Raw genomic sequence first — 13,351 nt, forward strand, 5'->3', positions numbered from 1 at the left:
TCAACGAATGAGTTGGGTAGAATTCCCACTGTTTCTCTATTATGGAATAGTTTGGAGAGTATTGGTATTAGGTTTTCTATGAAGATCTGATAGAATTCTGCAGTAAACCCATCAAGTCCTGAAATTTTTTTTCCCTTTTTTTTTTGGGGGGGGGGGTCGAGAGCCTTTTGATGACTGCTTCTATTTCCTTAGGAGTTATGGGGCTGTATAGGTGGTTTATCTGATCAAGATTTAAATTTGGTACCTGGTATCTGTCTAGACAATTGCCCATTTCCTCTAGATTTTTCTAGTTTTGTTGAGTATAGGATCTGATGATTTCTTGAATTTCCCCAGTTTCTGTTGTTGGGATTTTAATGGGGATTGCATTGACTCTGTTTTTTCTTTCTTTCTTTTTCGTTTTTCTTTTCTTCTTCTTCTTCTTCTTCTTCTTTTTTTTTTTTTTTTGATAAGATGTGTCCAAGACCAGCTTGAACTCCCAAGAGGTCCACCCAGAACCGAAGTAAAGATTGAAAGAGAAAGACAAGTTAGTTAAAGGTTACAACATGACTTTGGCCAGCTCTGAGGTTGAAACCTAGAGGCTGACTTGCAGCCTTTGTTTATTTTTCTTGTTTTAAACCACTTTAATTGCATGAAAAAGGATTATTATATCAGTTCTAAGTCAGGGATCAAGCAAGTTAACAATCAAAGAGGTGCCAGAACGGCTCCTCAAAAAGATGATCATTTTTCAATGGTCATCCTACCTGTCCATGAGCATGAGAAATCTTTCCATCTTCTGACATCTTCAATCTCTTTCTTCAAATACTTAAAGGTCTTGTTATACAAGTCTTTGGTGGCTCAAGTGTCAACATGTGATTCGCTCTGGGAAGAGAGAAATAGAATGATTCTCTCTAAAGGACTAGTGGAAGCAGTGCAAAAAAGGGACAGAAGGTATCAGGTTTCCGGAGGATGAAGGGAAAAAGTAGTGGGAGAAACAACTAGAATTGGTGGTTGGGTGTATCTAGGGATGAGTTAGAAATCTAGTGCAATGGAAACTGCTGGGAATCAAAGGACAGTGACCCTAGCTAAGATTTTTCAACAATGGGAGATTCATGCCCTGAATCAGCCATCTCCATTAACCTGGCAAGACTATCCATGGAGGGATTGGGACACCATCCCAGCCACAAAACATTCAACCTACAATTTGTTCTGCCTGAAAGATATGCTAGTGTAAAGGTCGTACAAAATCTCTTAGAGTAGCCAACCAATGATGGGTCCAGCTTGAGAGCCATGACACAGAAGGGAGCCCACCCCTGACAATGCTTTGAAGGCCAGGATTTAGAGGCTTGATAGCACCAGAGACCCAGGATAAAACTAAACAGGACGAGCAATATATATGAAATGTTCTCTAACGTAATCCTACTATAATCACATATAAAAGCTTAACATAATTGTTATCAGAGACTCTTCATTTAGCAACTTATTAGACAGATGCAAAGACTCACAACCAAACATTAGGTGGAGTTCAGGAAATCCATCAGAAGAGGAGAAAGGAAGTAAGAAGGGGTCACAGAATCAACTAACTTCAGATCATAGGGATTCACAGAGACAAAACCAACAATTAGAGAGCCTACACAGGTCTGACATAGGCTTTCTGCATATATGTTATGGTTGTGTATACTGGTCTGCTAGTGTGTGACTCTTAGCAGTGGGAGCAGGGGCTGTCTCTGACCCTTTTGACTGCTTTTGGGGCCCTTTTCCTCCTACTGGGATGCCTTGTCTTGCCTTAACAGGAGGGAGTAGTAGCTAGTTTTACTACAACATGATGTGCCATATTTGTTTGAAAGCTTTGGAAGGACTTGGACTGCTTATGTGTTAAGAGAAATAGAGTGGCATGAATGGATGGCAGGGCTGCAGCTTGGAGGAATGGAGCATGGGTAAACTATATTCAGGATGTGATATATAAGAAAGGAGTAAAGTTTTTAAAATTATTTTATTATTTATAATAGCCAGAAGCTGAAAAGAACCCAGGTGTCCTTCAACAGAGGAATGGATACAGAAATTGTACATTTATACCATGGAGTACTGCTCATCTATTAAAAACAATGACTTCGTGAAATTCCTAGGCAAATGGGTGAAACTTGAAGTTATCCTGAGTGAGGTAACCCAGTCACAAAAGAGCACTCATGGTTTGTACTCACTGATAAGCAGATACTAGCCCCAAAAGCTCAGAATACCCAAGAAACAATTCACAGAACTTAAGAAGCTCAAAGAGAAGGAAGGCCAGAAAATGGATGCTTCCATTTTTCTTAAAAGAAATAAAGTTTTTAAAAAGAAAAGTAAATTTTAGCAACCATAGTTTTCTACTATATTCATGTCAGAAAATAGGGTTTGTGAGGGCATCAGTCTTCACAGTTAGTTATGTTACTGTTTTGGGATCAACGAGTAATAAGACTTTAAGGTAAGCAAAGATTATGCAAACCCTGTGACCAGTAAGAATTACAAGGATCACTGTACAAGGTGATGACCATATCACTCTTTCAGCAATCAGTTTCCCATAGGCAAAGATGACACTAGTCAGGGACTACAATTCACTTTGAGATGAGGAACTTTGGCTGATTAATTAGCCCAATCACTAGGCATATTAGAATAGGACTGCCATTCAGAGTGCTTCCTTTTAGATGATAACTACTTCAGTATAACTCTCCAGAGTAATACTTTTCTAAAGTCATTTTTCTAAGGGGGTCTGCCTTGTGGAAATTAGTCCATATAATTCTGATATCCAGACACAGACAGCAAAAGAAGATTTGTTTTGAACTCTACCAAATATTCTAAATGACTGATGTTTATTTATCCACAAATGAAATCTTCATAGAACATGATAAGTACATTTTGTCTGGGACTGACTTATTTATCAGCAACTAAAACATGGAATTAGCCAGTCCCTAAAGTCAGTTTTGTTCTCTACCTGGTGCCTTAATAAATCATTTCAATCAAGGTCAGCAGGCATTGGGGGAAAGTACCACGTTTGCTTTTCATATTGTAACATTCTACATGAACTTTTTTTGTGGGGGTGCTTTGATGATCCCCATGGGACTGTCTGTGAGAACCTATGATTTCTAGTTTCTAGGGGGATGGGCTGTGTGTTTGCCTTGGCAGACTATAACAGGAAACTTTTCTTCCCCCCTTTAAAATGTAAAGTTCTGGGAATGTTTTAAGAAATAGACCCCTGACCAAGACAATATTTTCAATGTAACAGAACATAATAAGGATGGTTCTCCTGAGCATAATCCTTCTCCTTCCCAGTCATATTTTTAAGAGAAGCAGATTTGATCTGATTGCCCATATTTCCATCAATCCCCCTGCTGCTGTGAGAAATCTGAGTATGCATGAAATACGTTTCTCTGTTGCTTTGAACCTAAGAGGCTCTGAAGGTGCAATTTTTCTGAAAACCAACAAACCTACATGATGTTAAAAGAAACATGTTTTAGGTATCATGGGGCTGGCCCTGTAGGTGAGGTGAAGCCACAGTTTAAGGTCTAGAAAAGGTTAGATGACAATGACTATTATGCTAAGGTCAGATCAGTTTTTCTCCTAAGATAAGGAATATGACCTAGAAGTTATGGGCCATAGCAATCTACCTGGGAAGTCAGACATTGTGTTATCTAGTCTGAGGCTCCCCAATCTAGTAATTCAAGACTAGACAGATGTATCATTTGACAAGCTCTCTCTGATATGGAAGAGAGCGTACCTAAAACTTTTTTTGTTTTGTGATGGGAGACATAGGATGGCCTCAAAATTGCAATATCCCTCACTGGCCAACCCAAGTAAGCAACTGAGACTTTTGAAAACCAAAAGACATGAAAACAAAATGAATTCATTTCTCTTAAGTCCACACTTTTCCTTGAACTCTATGTGCTAACAAAATCCAATGCTTCTTACTAGAATAGATATTGTATTTCTTATATTTTCATGCTTTATAAAAACAAACAAATGCATGTGTATCCTTGGCATCCAGATCTAAAAGTAAATATCATAATTTTAGAATATATTCTTTTTATTTCAAAAAAGCAACTTTGTGACATCTATAAAAAATCCATCAGTTATATCACCACTTGCCCCATTTAATAACAATTTCTACTTTTTGTCTCAAAACTGAAGACTGAAATTTTATTGCTTGTTTTGCAGGGTTATGTGAAATTAACACATAATTATGCTATATTTTGTGGGATATTTTTTCCTCTTGCAAAACACCAACTTTGCATGCTGTCTCTAATAGAAAGAGTTAAAAGAATGAGATTGTGTCTGGTATTTTATCATGATGTTAAGATAATGGAGGAAAGTGTCTCAGTGTCACTCCTGAATAAAACAAGTGGAAATAGTACTTGTAACAGAATATAGTAAAATAATATTTGCAAATCACATTAGAGTTGCTGAACATATGTCAAAATGCCACATATAACTACTGCTCTAAAATGGAAGCTTTTGTTTAAATTATTGGGAACGATATATGTGTTAGTTTACTACTAGTTTGTATAAAACATTTTATAAATATTTTTAAAACTTATTGATTTCCTTTTTAATAACATTTATTTTATATTATCCACTTAAAAAAGGTTTTATAGTATAGATTTCACCAAATCTGTCAGATGCTAGAGCACAATTCAGAGTAAGATAACTTGTTCAAAATTAAGCACCATTCTCACCCTACACAGATTACCTTCCAGGAATGAACAGTTTCACAGAAACTTAGCAACAAAAAGTACAATCCAGGGATTTTTAAAATGTTTTATTTAGAGTAGGTCTTAAAGATCAAACTCAGGACATTTGGCATATTATCAGACACTTTTACCTGCCGACCTATTTCTCTGGCCCCATCGTCTTTATAAATTGTATGCCAATTATGAGTTTATCTCAAGGAAAGAGTACCAGCCCTTAATCAACATGAAAGCCCTGTGAAGAGTTTAGCACCCCCTCAATATGTTCACTGTATAATATTCTCAGTCATACATGGTGTCACTGTTCTGTTGGGCTGAGGTCTACTGTTCAATGTGCAAGGAAGAGGCAAGGAACAAAGCCCTTGGTTTGTGCAAAGAATATGACTACAAAATAACTTGTTAAAACATTTCCAGCATTTTGGGGTACATGGGAAGAATGTACTGAAGTTTGTATGTTTATAGAACTACTCTTACCAACACCATCACCGTGGTGCTTACCAGTATTCCCTACTTTTTTGAGTTTAGACATTACATTCAGTCACACTAAAAACAGGTACATTGCCACAGGACTAATTTAAAGTTCTGAAAAAATTTCACTTTATCTGATTTTCAGAAATCTTCAACTTATTTTAAATTTAATAAATGATTTGTTCATGCCTTAATTCAACACATGGATATCTATGTATGCAATCACAGGAAGATGTACCTTTCTTTGCATTATTTCCAAATCTGGGAAGAAACGTTATAATTTTCATATAGAAGACATGACCAAAATGAAATCACAGTCCTTATAAAAGGATGGCTGTTTACAAGAACATCACAAAAAAATCATCTCAAACTCTGCAACTAAGTCTGAAGACAGTTTTATCTCCATATATGATAACAAGTTAAAATAAAGTCATATGCCTTATCCAAGGTCACAAATCAGTCAGAAATAGAGGTAGAATCTCTCTCTCTCTCTCTCTCTCTCTCTCTCTCTCTCTCTCTCTCTCTCTCTCTCTCTCTCTCTGTCTCTCTCTCTCTGTCTCTGTCTCTGTCTCTCTCTCTGTCTCTCTGTCTCTCTCTCTGTCTCTGTCTCTCTGTCTCTCTCTGTCTCTCTCTGTCTCTCTCTCTGTCTCTGTCTCTCTCTCTGTCTCTGTCTCTCTCTCTGTCTCTCTGTCTCTCTCTCTCTGTTTCTCTCTCTCTCTCTCTCTCTCTCTCTCTCTCTCTCTCTCTCTCTCTCTCTCTCTCTCTCTCTCTCTCTCTCTGGATTTTCATTTTGCCTCACGCTTTCAGAAGAACAACATGGTATCCTAAATCAAATGCTTGATGAGTAGCAAACCCAAATATGTACCTCAAAATCAGTGCATCCCACAGTTGGACTCTAGCTTTATCCTGCTTCCCAAATAAACACAGATGGAGGATCCTAATGAGTCCATGAAGGCTGACATACAAGAGGATCTTGTCCCAGCCACAATTCCTTTTGAAATTCAGAGAACTGGCTTTTACTATTTGGATCACAACTCCATGAACCAGCATCAGAATGCATTTTCCCATATCAGGACTTCTGGGACACACAATTTCTGGGACCACAGAGTGACAAAATGTGCTTGGAAAGGATTCTAAACATTTCCCATTTGAAAGCATAGAGAATAAGCATCATGGTAACCTAAGATGATTTCATTAAAGCACCCCTGCCAATTTTCAATCTGGGTTTTACTGTGGTTTTCAAGGCAGTCCAGTGTTGATGATAGCCAGAATACACCTGTGAATACTCAAGTGTTGGTACAATTGTAGGACTAACTGACCATCTGTTATTTAAGGAAAACCTGCCTAATGACATCCTCAACTGAGTATTTACAGATGTGTTCAATACATACCAAAGGAAGACCACTAAAGGCCATGACCATGAGCCTGACTGTGACATTGTTGAATATTTCCACATCAACTGAGACCTGCTAGTCAGAACATGCACCTTCAAATCAGTCATTTTTCTAAGGCTCGGAAGAGTGAAATTGGAAACAAGAAAGTCATGTTCTCCTCCTCCAATGGCCAGAATTAGGTTCCTAAGATATTTATGCTCAGTTAGGATAGAGCTTACTGCCAAGAAGCAGCCTGGCAGCAGCAGTTGGGGGTAGGAAAATGGTAAGTGTCTCACAAGTCACCTTAAAGCAGTCAGTAGCTGGGACTAGAGACAGAGAAAGTGGATGGTTGGCCCCACTTGTCTTCAGATTTGTCATGAAACAACAGTGGTCCAATAAATGCAACATTATGTAAGATATTCCACAATATACCAACTATATTGATTGAAATATGACCATTGTTCTCAATACTTCTAACTAGAGCTTACTGCCAATATGTGTTTGTTTTTGTTTTGCCTTTTTCTTTTTCAGTGATAGGAAACAGCAGATTTATGATTCAACGGTCTCATGGTCACCAAAGGAATTGAAGAAGGTCCTTACCTGGCTTTGTCTCTCAATACCATGAGAAAACTCTCCAGTTTCAGCAGCTAGAGCTGGGGCAATAGAGAGAAGGAAAGAAGTGGCTTGTTTGAGGTCACACAGAAAGTTAGGAGCTTCAGAGGCAATAACCAGGGCATTACCTGCTCACCAATTAGACATGTAATATGAAATTCACACAGATGATCTTTTCAAGTAAATGGTATTTTTTAATTTTTTAATTGGTTATTTTGTTTGTTTACATTTCAAATGTTATCCCCCTTCCCAGTTTCCCCTCTGGAAATCCCCTGCCACATGCTCCAGCTTCCACGAGGGTACTCCCCACCCCAACAACTCATGCCCCCATCCTTCTAGCATTTTCCTACACTTGGGTGTCAACCATTCACAGGACCAAGGGCCTCTCCTCCTATTGATGCCAGACAATGCCATCCTCTGCTATATATGAAACTGGAGCCATGGGTCTCTCCATGTGTACTCATTGGTTGGTGGTTTGGTCCCTGGGAGCTCTGGAGGGTCTTGATGGTTGGTATTGTTTTTCATTCTATGGAGTTGAAAACCCCTTCAGCTCCTTCAGTCTTTCTCCTAACTCCTTCATAATGTGATGGTTCCTTGACAGAGCTGGGACATGTCACTGACAGCCTTCAGCCTCTTTCTAAACTGTCCCATTCAGATGAACCAACAATCAGTTGGATTTTAATGCTGATTTATATATGCAATATGGAATTTCCTTAACCTCTTATCTCAAAAATATCTTAATGTTAATGACACTGGAATTATCAAAAAGTTAATGGTGCTTGGAGACAGCAAAATCTAGCAGGCAACACCATAACAATCAAAAAATAACCTTCCCCAGGTGTAAATTTAAAAATCCTCTGGGAACATATCAGAAGGAAAAAGGCTTCCACAATACTGAGTTAAAATGTGAATTATATTATTTAGAGTTATATAAGCATGGACTAATAAATAATATAGAATAAAATAGCACATTGTGAGGAAGATTCCTCCTATATTTCAAGCATTTTCCCACTCTGAATTCCATTACTTAATATGGACACTTTTAGCCACAAAATTTCTAGAGTTTATTCAATATCTTTTATGTGCTTTACAAGGTCATTAGAGAATTTCTTTGCTTTTTCCCTTACAGATCGGAAGGTGGGCAGTGATATATGAGCTTTCACGTTTTATTTATTCACCAAACTGTTCCAGATGTGATCCCATCATTTACCCACTGACACATCAAACCTGCTGGCTGCCCTGCACACTGACCTCCTCCCCACACTTGCTTTCATGCTCTTAAAGTTATAGCAGGGCTTAGTTGGATGGGAAGACAAGAGAATTCCTATTTGGGGAGAGGTGGCAGTGGGAGGGGGATGATCAAACTTCAGTAATAAAAAAATTTAATTACTTGGCTGCAATTTGGAAATGATATCCAGGTGGAAAACTGACTCAGTACCATTCCCTCCAAACCACGACTTCCCACTTGCAGGGCAAGCTTGTCTCAGATTTGGAATGTGCAGGATCTGAATAAATGGGATTGAGCAGGTACTAAATCATTCCCCCCTTTCCTAGTGATTTGTCATCATAATAAGCATTCTGAGGGTGATGGACCTTTTATTACTACACACTGTTAAGCAGGAAGGAGGCTGCAATGCATTTCTGGCACTCTTTGAGGAAAATAATTACCCCGTGCAGACTTTTTAAAAAATATATTGATTTAACAGGAAGATATATTTGAACCTAAGTTGTTATTTAGTACAAAATATCAAACATTGTTATGTTTGCATTGCAAAGGATAATGACAACTCATTCTATGACACTACAGCCCTCAAGATATAAACTACTGATTTCTGAACACTTTGCAAAGAATGGAAAGGGCAAAGAAAAGTAGGGGAGCATTGCTCTATGATACCAGATGGGCATGTACCACTTTCTGCATTCACTTATACTGCACAGAAAGACTGACACTGCAATCTAGTATTCAGACGTGTTCTTACCATTGTTCCATTGTATCTCTACCACGACTTTTTGCTATTGTTTGTCCCATTCTCAGAAGAGGAGACAGAGGCTCAGGGAAACCATGAGGATTTCACTGTATTTAAAAGCTGGCTCTATTACTATAGTTGCCCATTTTAGCAAAATAAGAATTTAAGATACTACATACCTGGAACATATACAAATTAACTTTTTCATTATCCATTTGAAATTTATATTTAACAAAGCCTCTTGTATTTTTTCTGACTTCCCTAAGTATACCTATAGGAAGACTCATTCTTGTATTACCACTCCACAACAAAAAGAATTGATAATGAAAATAAGAAAAACTTACAGTCTCACAATGAATTTAGATACCCTCTATGGGTTCTTAGTTAAATGCTATTGAATATATTTTTTTTGCATTTTCCCATCTGCCACTTAGGATCAGATAAAGGAGAACGGGCCCATGTGTGGTTCTGTGACAGGCATGCTCAGGTTGCCTTAGTTGGGTAATATCCTTCTTAGGCCTTTCTGGTCTCCATATTCAGGAGAACGAATGATCCAAAGATTACTTTTACATGATATCGTCCACCTTTCTCATAAACTTTATCATCTGAACCCAATAACTACAGTACATAAAAAGATAGTCCTCTTAGACTGAGCATAAAAATATGTTCAGCTTCATTCATACATATAGAAACATATAGAAAAGAAATATAATTTATCAGATAAGCGAAACATGAAGCTGTATTATAACTGATGCTGGCATAGGGACAAAAGGAATCCCTTTTATGTTAGTGATAATATAAACAGGTATCCTCTTTTTACAAGTTAATTTGACACTATGGTAATTTAAAATCTACATATTTGACCCCAAATGTCTTCTACATGATGCCATAAGCAAAAGCAACTATGGACCTTAATTGTATGGGCAACTTGACTGTGCAAAAGAATACCCAGACTGCTGTTCCAAATGTATCTCAAGATCTCTACTATGCCTATGAAGATATTTTCAAATAAATTAGCATTTAAAGCAACAGAACTAGTTAGAAGATTATCTTTTTTAGTGTGGGTGGGCACTGAAACCAGGGGAGCTGGGATAAAAAGTCAAAAGGGCTGGGGTTTACCATTTCTGCTTTAGTAATAATATTCATCTTGCTCCACCCTCTCTTTCTTTGGTCTTTAGATTGGAATGATGTTAGTGTTTTCTACTTCTCAATAGAAGGTGATTCATCAGCCATAGTGAAGCACACCTACGATCTCCCCCAGTCTCCAGGAGAAAGAGGACATAACATAACACAAGGTAATTTGGAATACATAGTCTGAATTTGATTTTAATAATAACAAAATAATCATAATAAAAAGAACTAGAAAGATGGCTGAGAAAGTAAAGCACTTACACACAAACATAAAGAATTGAGTTGAGACTCCCAGAATCCATATAAATCAAAGCATGGTAAAACACATTTGTCACACCAATGCTCCTCTAGCAAAGTATGAGAAAGGGGCTCCAGAATAATTAGGTAGATGCAGACAACTAATTGGGCATCTATATAAGGAGAGAGATTTTTATATTTTTTTAATTCTCTATCTTTTTTAAGATTTATTTATTTATTATATATAAGTACACTGTAGCTGTCTTCAGATACACCAGAAGAGGGCATCAGATCTCATTACAGATGTTTGTGAGCCACCATGTGGTTGCTGAGACTTGAACTCAGGACCTCTGGAAGAACAGTCAGTGCTCTTAACCGCTGAGCCATCTCTCCAGCCCAGAGAGAGATTTTTAATAGCAGTCTTTTAATTTTTAGTTTTTTAGCTATATCACTTCGACAAAAGCAAGTGACAACTGAATGCTAGTGATGGGAAATTTGAGGTATCAACTTGAAAAGACAATAAATGTTTGAAAAGATAATACATCTTTGAATTGATCAGAGAAATTACTTCTAAAATTATCTTTTAAATGTTCCCATAATGTGTTGAACACTAGAGGTAAGAAAGATACAACCTTCTTGAGATAGTTTAATAGTTTATGAAGTAAGGGATGAATGATTTTGACAAGTAGAGACATTTTAAATCTAGAGAGAAAATAAAAAGAAAAGAAGGGGAAAAGAACTAAAACATTAGGAGGTGACCAACTACAGTATACTACTTTGTTGCAATGGGAAGTTTATGGTTCTAAGACACTATGGAATGAATCCAGCTATAACATGCATTGACCAGAGCCATTATAGGTCAGAGACAGATGTCCCAAACTGCACAAAAGAGTGAAAGGACCTTCAGAGTCAGATTCATACCACAGTTGAAATTGACCAGTCAAATTTTGGACAAATTCCTTAACTCTTCCTGACTTTAGTTTCCTAGGCTATAGCCTGGGAAGGATAATCCCTTTCTATAGTCATGGAATAATTATTATGCTAAAACTATAACTATATTGACATAAAGTATAGTGACAATAGTAAAAGTGCAGTATGTGTACTTGGTGATGTACTATTGTGTCTAGAAATGTACTAGAGAAGACAATCTAATTTTTCATAAGCTGGACTAATGGTCTTAGAAAAATCATTCTATTTTATGGAGGACTTCCTAGGAGGGAGAAAACAAAAACATAGTGTTCATTTGGCTACTACTCTATTGGAAACTTAAGCAAAATGTGGCACAAGAAAAAAAAAAAACACTTCAACAATGAACGATTATGTCCTCAGGGAGGAAAAAAAAATCCAGCTAACATGTTTGATGCAAACAAAATACATAATTTTAAAGCAGTTTATATTTCAGGTGTGAAGGGCTCTTGAGACATTATGAAAGGTCCAGACATGATCTGTTCTTCAAGGTCAAGATTTTGCTTTGACTGTCTTATGTCAGCTGTCTACACGTTCATTCACATCTTAATACAGAGAGGGCTCTTCTGGATAACTATCTTGATTGTCTTCTTTCCTTGTATTATAACAGTAGTATAATTTGTATGTAGTAAACTCCATTACTCCAAATAAACTCTTAGTTATTGGTGACACAATGGCCAAAGAGAAACCTGAATCAGATATTTATATCCAGTAATAAAATGCATTTGGCAACCTAAACTTGTGAGCATAGGCTAAATGATTCTCTAGAGGAATATTATAGAACTTGGGAAAATGGTATATATGACTGGTTCAACATAGCCAGAAGTCACAAAGCCTTCTGTAATTCCAGCCAGTCTCAAACCATTAAGAAAGGAGTATTGCCATCCTTTCTTCCATACACAGACTATTACAACACTAAGGTTCAAGGTAATGGCCACAAATTGGAGCAGCAGGAAGACACATGAGACATCATATAACAAATAGCAACATAGGTACTGAGCCATCTACCTGTGCTGTTGAAACTGAAGTAGCTTTGAGCATGGGGTGTTTTTCTCTGACTCATTTTGCCACAAATTATTTCTCCTACATGATGTCAATGCTCCTATGTATCACTATAGAAACACTATTTATTTTATTAGAAATTCTCTCTGTCTCTGTCTCTGTCTCTGCTGCTTTCTAACACACACACACAGACACACACACACACACACACACACACACACACACACACACACATACACACACACACACACACACACATACACACACATGAGATATATCTGGTTTTTTGAAATCTGAAATGCTTAAAATTTGAAGAACATGTAACCCAAGGATTTCAGATAAGAAAAAGTAGACTTGTGTAGCACGGTGGCTACAAACATCAGACTTTGAAGTAAGGACTAGTTATTGTCTCAAGGGTACTGCCTAACGGTTTGTTGGTCTCTAGTACATTACTTTACCCACCTGAGTCCTGACTAAAGTAATATTTCATGGCTTCTGAAATCATAACACAGTGGCTTGTCAAATAATGTGCTTAGTATTGTGAATGAGCAGGAGACATCTGACATCAACTTAGGACCCTCTAGAAGCAGGACCTCTGGCCTAATCACAAACTGAACACAATGGGATGTGATGACTGAGATACTAGAAGGGAGTTTACTGAGCAAATAAAACATTCACTACTATCCCTTAGGTTCCAATAGACCAAACTTGATATGTTCTTTAGGATCAAGATTTGACTCTAAAATCAACTAATACTTTGACCTTGAGTGAGTGCCTCTTGTCTTCTCTGAACCTTTGGGATGTGAAGCAGTAAATTAGATGATTTCCAAAGGCCTCCCTGTTTGAAAACACTGATTTCAAGAAAAACATACTGCAGAAAGACTATGCTGTTTATGGATTT

This window comes from Micromys minutus (assembly GCF_963924665.1).
Source record: "Micromys minutus genome assembly, chromosome: X".
NCBI lineage: Eukaryota > Metazoa > Chordata > Mammalia > Rodentia > Muridae > Micromys > Micromys minutus.